The sequence below is a fragment of the Aquarana catesbeiana genome, linkage group LG09 (genome assembly GCF_042186555.1).
Source record: "Aquarana catesbeiana isolate 2022-GZ linkage group LG09, ASM4218655v1, whole genome shotgun sequence".
In the NCBI taxonomy this organism is placed as follows: Eukaryota; Metazoa; Chordata; class Amphibia; order Anura; family Ranidae; genus Aquarana; species Aquarana catesbeiana.
Genome location: NC_133332.1, coordinates 258,129,417 through 258,136,370, shown reverse-complemented (window position 1 = coordinate 258,136,370; position 6,954 = coordinate 258,129,417). Strand labels below are relative to the sequence as shown.

The 6,954-nt window shown below is 42.0% G+C and overlaps 1 protein-coding gene across 1 annotated transcript in view; it reads left to right on the top strand.

The window, feature by feature from the left end:
• The first annotated feature begins 1,104 nt into the window (after positions 1 to 1,104).
• TMEM268 (transmembrane protein 268) overlaps positions 1,105 to 6,954 on the top strand; it is a 109,427-nt gene continuing 103,577 nt past the window's right edge. The window contains exon 1 of the mRNA XM_073600262.1: positions 1,105 to 1,253. The gene's annotated coding sequence lies outside the window, so the exon portion shown is untranslated. The remainder of the gene's footprint in view (positions 1,254 to 6,954) is intronic.

Genomic DNA, 6,954 nt, shown 5'->3' with positions numbered 1-6,954 from the left:
TCTATTTGTGTGAAAAAAAGGACAAAAATTTCATATGGGTTCAATGTTGCATGACTGAGTAATTGTCATTCAAAATGTGAGAGCACCAAAAGCTGAAAATTGGTCTTGTTAGGAAGGGGGTGTAAGTGCCCAGTGGTCAAGTGGTTAAAGTGTTACTAACAACAGTAAAATCACATACTTCACAACTTTTTGAGATGGGAACGAGGGACACCAATTGGCAAAAGTATGTAGGCATAGGACACACCCCCTGCCACACCCCCTTAAAGGAGAATTATATATAAATACAAAAAAGATAAGTTAAACCCACAAGTGCTTTTTATTTTTTACCACTATTATTCCTTTATATTGGCTTTTGACCTTTACAAATGCAGCAATTTAAAAGTTTAGCACTGGGAAACACTTTTTGAAATATAAAAAGGGCATTTTATATACAACTATATAGATCAGACCAAAATGAGGGACAAATGAGGAGGAAAGAGGGACTTTGTTTCAAATCAGGGACAGTTGGGAGCTATGAAATCAGTGTGTATAAGCAGTAAAGCATGCTTGTTATACTCACTATAGAACCTAAGGAGTTAATCCCCTGCCCTGTATAAAAAAGCTTTTTGATCCGGTCTTCTCTGATACTCCCCTTCTTCCACAGTCCCCAATCCATCTCCTGATAGAACAGAGACTTGAGTGCACTCTGCACATGCTCGGTTTGGTGTGTATTGCTAGAGAGTTTTTTTTTTTGTTTTTGGGAGGGTGTATGTGATCTGCACAGGGCCAATCAGCACTGTCCAGACAGAGGGTCAGGGGTCATGCAGCCTTTTAGGACAGTCAGAGGAGAGTGAAAACTCCTCCAAGCTTTAACCAGACACCGATAGAAGTCAGACTGCTATATACTGCTGATGAGAAAAGGTATTTAGCAGTTTATATTTACTAAAATAATTGCATTTCCATGTTCTGTGTACTGTGAGAGAAAAGATATAGAGAATGCAGGCTGCTGGGTTGTGCAACACTTTAATATTACTGACTCAGATATACAGGACAGTAGATGCTATTGCCTGGTGGCTCTAACATCATGGCACATAGGCATGACTTCATTAGCACTGAGCAGCTAGACAGGAAGGAGGAGACACGGGATGGTGTGAAAAAAGAGAACGGCTCGTTCAGACTTTCCAGAGGGGGCAGCAGGGCAGAAAGTGAAGGAACGTTGGTGAAAGGCTCTCGGAGACTGGTAGACCGGTGACTGCCTACTGAGCTATTACTAGGTAGGAACTTTAATTCTTTTTTTTTCCTTTAAAATGATCAATTTAAAGCTGTATGTAGCGCCAGAGGGCGGATGTGTGTGCAAGGTGGATTCTATCACCTTAAGGGCAGGTTCCCACGAGAACTGCAATCTGCAGCAGGTGTCAACCTTTCACGTCTAACATTTCTGACATTTGTTGAAATCAGTATTCTTTGCTAGAAAATGACTTAGAACCCCCAAACATTATATATATATATATATATATATATATATATATATATATATACACATACATACATACACACACACATATATATATATATACACACATATATACATACATACATACATACATACATACACATATATATATATTTATATATATTTTTTTTTAGCAGAGACCCTAGAGAATAAAATGGTGATCGTTGCAATATTTTATGTCACACGGTATTTGCGCGGCGTTCTTTCAAACACAGTTTTTTGGGAAAAAAGACACTTTCATGAATTAAAAAAAAAACGAAGCAGTAAAGTTAGCCCAATTTCTTTCTATAATGTGAAAGATGATGTTACGCTGAGTAAATAGACGTCTAACATGTCATGCTTTAAAATTGCGCACGCTCGTGGAATGCCGACGAACTACAGTACCTAAAAATCTCAGTAGGCGACACTTTAAAAAAAATTTAACGGTTACCAGGTTACAGAGGAGATCTTTTGCTAGAATTATTGCTCTCACTCTAACAATCGCGGCGATACCTCACATGTGTGATATGAACACGGTTTACATTTGCGGGCGCCACTTACGAATGCGTTTTCTTTGCCGCTCGAGCACGCAGGGACGGGGGTGCTTTAAATGTATTTTTCTTCTTATTTATTTAATTTATTTTTTTTAATTTATTTTTTCACATTATTATTTTTTTTACATTGTCCCTTTAAAAAATAAAAATTAAATTCTGATCACTTTCATTGCTGCCACAAGGGATGTAATTAACAGTAATAGGTGGTGACAGGTACTCTTTATGGAGGGATCGGAGGTCAACAAGACCCCAAATCCCTCCTTTGCATTTAAAAGTATTCAGAACACCAAAATCAGCAATTCTGAATACTGTAATTTTTGTAAAAATCGGCGCCATTGGCATCCGGCAATTTGCGCAGGGGAGCCAACCTGCCGCTGCATCTTGATAGCAAAGCGGCCTTCACTTGAAAGGGGTGCATTGGTTGGGTGCTGTTGGGCAGCGGATGTGACAAGGGATTTAATTCCTGCCTGTGTACACCACCTTTGTACTACCTTTGCAGCTTATCGGAGGAGCAATTGTGAGACGGTAAAAATGTGGCTCAATTGCGTGTTTTTACCACCATCAGCCCTCTCCCCTCCTAAACCTGATGTGTAAACAAGCTTTTTGGAAGGGGTTTTAGGCCTGATTCACACCTGTGCAGGTTGCAGTTTGCATGTTCCAGGTGCATTTTGCGTTTTTCAATAAACGCTTTTGATCCATTCAAGTCTATGGAACCAAAAACCAGAAAAAAAAAAACCCCTGACCCTTTCCATAAAATGTGAACATGACCCATAGGTAGGGTTGCCACCTTTTCTTCAAGGCAATGAAATAACATTTCTAATCATATGATGTTAATCACAAGAGTCCCCCTTTTACATCAGAGTCCACAGAGTTCCCCTTTTACATCTGAACTTGCAGAGTTCCCTTTTACTGTAAGGGGGGACTCCGCAGACTCTGATGTAAGGGAGAACTCTGGAGACTTTAAGGGATGCTCTGGGAACCCTGATTTAAAAGGGAACACTGAGAACTCTGATGTACGGAGAGGACTCTGATGGAAGGGGGAACACTGTGGCCTCTGGTGTAAAGGGAAACTCTGATGTAAGGGGTGCTCTGAGAACCCTGATTTGCCTTAGTGTACTCACTCAGAGGAAGGAGAGAGTCGAGGGGAGACAGTCATAGACATGGATGGATGGTGAGCTCACTCACCCTTTGGCAGTCAGCACCTCTCATCCAGATGTTTCTCACATCTATACTTCAAATATCTGGCCCCCACTTTCCTTTTCTGAGGCACAGCGCCGGGGATTGGAGTGTGGGCAGACACAGAGGGGTAGGGGTGGGAGGTGGAGGAGTAGATCGAGCCCTCTCTCGTGTGTGTGTGTGGGGGGGGGGGGGGGAGTGTTAGTGTTGGCTTTGGGCAGTGTGAGAGACAGTGTGAGAGACACTCTTGACTTACACAACTGCAGCCAGCAACCCTGCTGGGAAGCCATAGTCCAGTCTGAATAATGTGTCCGGGTTTCAGGTGGTCTGAAACCCGGACGCATGAGTCCAAACCTGAACTGTCCGGGTGTATCCCAGACAGGTGGCAACAATACCCATAGGAAACCATGTTAAATGGAATGTAGTGTTTCTGCAAAACTGAAAATGCACTAAAAAATGCATGACCTTATAGTGAATCCTCAGCTTTGATGGTTTTTTTTTTTTTTTTTTTTTTACAAGAAGAGTTTTTATTCAATGAAAAAAAAAAAAAAGATTAAGCAGTATACATAGAACAAGTACATGGAATCCATAAAATGAGAAGTACAGGGTTCCAGGCCATGAACTGAGCACATGGCCAGATTATTTAAACTGTGCTGAATAAGAGAGGAAGTTAAAAAGGGGGGGTGAAAAAGTTAGGAAAGGGAGGGGACAAGGAGTAAAAAAAGAAGAGTGTGTGGAGGGGGGAAAGGAGAAAATCAAACAAAACCTAAGAAATAAAGCAAAGAGAGCACAGCCAAGCATATAAGAAATCATATCAGGGCTCATCCCATCTAGGAAGAGAGCCAACATCCCTCATAGAGCCCCAATCATCTATCCAATTTGACCGGCAAATTTTGTCAAACTTTCCTGGACAATTCCAATTAATGAGAAAGTAAAGTGCTGCTTTTTTTTTTTTCTTCCGGACCTGCAAAGTAAAGGCATAATGTGCTAGTATGCATCGCATACTAGCACATTATGTGAAACTTACCTGCAAACGAAGCCCTTGTCACCACTGGAGCCCGCATCCATCTTCACTTGTATTCCTTCCAGGCCCATGGACTCCGGCTCTGTGACTGGCCAGACTGCCGAGTACACCGTTTTTATATGCGGGCGCAACTTACGTATGCGTTCATTTCTATGCGCAAACTCGGTGGGACGGGGTAAAAATATATTTTCTTATTTATTTTACTTTTTTATTTTTACACTATCCTTTTAAAAAAACAAATTGGGTCACTTATATTCCTATTAGAAGGAATGTAAACACCCCTTGTAATAGAAAAAAAGCATGACAGGTCCTCTTTATTGTGAGATCTGGGGTCAAAAAGACATCAGATCTAACATTTACACTAAAATGCAATAAAAAAAATGATATGTAATTTTTTTTTTTTTTTTGCAAAAAAAAAAAAAAAAAAATTGCCCTTTAGGACCATTGGGTGTAAGCGACGTTTGACGCTTCCGCCATCCAATGGTGTGGAGCCATGTGGGGGCCATCTTTCCCTCACTCGGCTGCATGCCTGTCAGGGATGAGGACCCGATCATCTCTGCCCGTAACCAACGGCTCCAGTAAGCGGCAGAGATGACCAGAACGTGGCGGGATAAAAGTGATCTCGCTGCGAATCCGCCGCAGAGACCACTTTTATCTGAAAACAAGCCGCTCGCCGTTGTTGAAAATACCGACATACAATGAGGGCGTTTTGCGCTAAGTGGTTAAAATAAGTGAGCTCATACAATGGTAAAACTGAGTGCGCCAGGTGGAAACCATTGAAGTAGCTTTCCAACGGAGAAATATTTCCCTCCGCACATAAAAGGTGGCATAGCAAACAACTAACTTGGCATAACGGCCCATGGACTGGGCATCAAGAACATTTAACGGCAGTTGTTTGGGATCCAACTCAAGGGTTAAGTTAGCAACCTGAATAATATCAGCGAGCACCACCGTCCAAAAGCAGTGGAGAGATGGACATGGCCAGACCATATGCAGAAAGGATGCCTCGGGCATGTCCCATTTGGGGCATGATACCGGAGAAGAGGGGCAGATAGCCGATAACCTTTTTGGGCGTGAAATAAGCTCTGTGCAGAAATTGAAGTTCAAGGAAACGATCTCTGGCAGAGTTTATTGTGGTCACATAGGAAGACGGACAATCCTCCCATTCGTCTTCCATCAGGTCAGGGAGGTCCTCCCGCCATTTAGCAAGGGTTCTAGTAAGTTTGGCTGTGGATGCTATAGAAAGGCGGAATTATATGGAGGGCAGTGGCTTGTCTAAGACCCTGGAGGTAAGTAAGAGTTCCACTGGATCAGAAGTCCAAAGTGAAGTGAGGCGGGAATTGTTTTCGGAAGGCGTGACGTAGACGTAAAAAAAAAAAAAAATCCAATTCGTTAAGGTAAAAGAAGCTTTAAGGTCAGAAAAAGAACGTAATTTACCAAACAAAACAATGTGTTTTATTCCCACTACCCCCCCCCGGTCGCCCAAACCTGAGGATCAGGAACTGTTTTGATATGCAGAAAAGCTGGTTTACCCCATTTTGGGGAAATATGGGGCGAGAGCGTCCTGGAGGAATGATAATGAGCCCTATCCCTATTCCATACTGGGATAGGGGTTCACATCAAACTAGTGATTCCGGGATAAGACCTCACCCCCCAGGACACCAGATTACTAAGAGTGGAATAGGAGTCCATGATGGCCGTCTAGCTTGGATGGAGTTTATATAAAAAGATTTGATTGCTTCAGCTGACTGCAGTATCCTTTGATAATGATCAGTCCATGCATAGTATGTGATATTCCTATAACGGGTGTAGGTGATCAATCACAGCAGGTGCCGTGCATCTGCAGACCTGTCGCTGTGCACACATCTGCTACTAACATGAATAATCACCGTACAGTCAGCCTCAGGTGTGCTGACACATTTCATTTAGATATATGCTGAATTCCCAGAAAATATTTTTAAATGACTTTAACTGCAGGTTCCTGACCAGGCTTATTCATATACTGTCATCACATGCGTACAGCGTCTTGAAAAAATATTCATACCCCTTGAAATTTTCCACATTTTGTCATGTTACAACCAAAAGCATAAATGTATTTTGTTGGGATTTTATGTGATAGACCAACACAAAGTGGCACATAATTGTGAAGTGGAAGGACAATGATAAATGGGTTTCACATTTTTTTACAAATAAATATGAGAAAAGTGTGGCGTGCATTTGTATTCACCCCCCTTTACTCCGATACCCCTAACTAAAATCTAGTGGAACCAATTGCCTTCAGAAGTCCCCCAATTAGTAAATAGAGTCCACCTGTGTGTAATTTAATCTCAGTATAAATACAGCTTTTCTGTGAAGCCCTCAGAGGTTTATTTGAACCTTAGTGAACAAACAGCATCATGAAGTCCAAGAAACACACCAGACAGTTCAGAGATAAAGTTCTGAAAAAGTTTAAAGCAGGGTTAGGTTATAAAAAATACCCCAAGCTTTGAACATCTCATGGAGCACGGTTAAATCCATCATCCGAAAATGGAAAGCGTATGGAACAACTGCAAACCTACCAAGACATGGCCGTCCACCTAAACTGACAAGCCGGACAAGGAGAGCATTAATCAGAGAAGCAGCCAAGAGGCCCATGGTAACTCTGGAGGAGCTGCAGAGACCCACAGCTCAGGTGGGAGAATCTGTCCACAGGACAACTATTAGTCATGCACTCCACAAATCTGACCTTT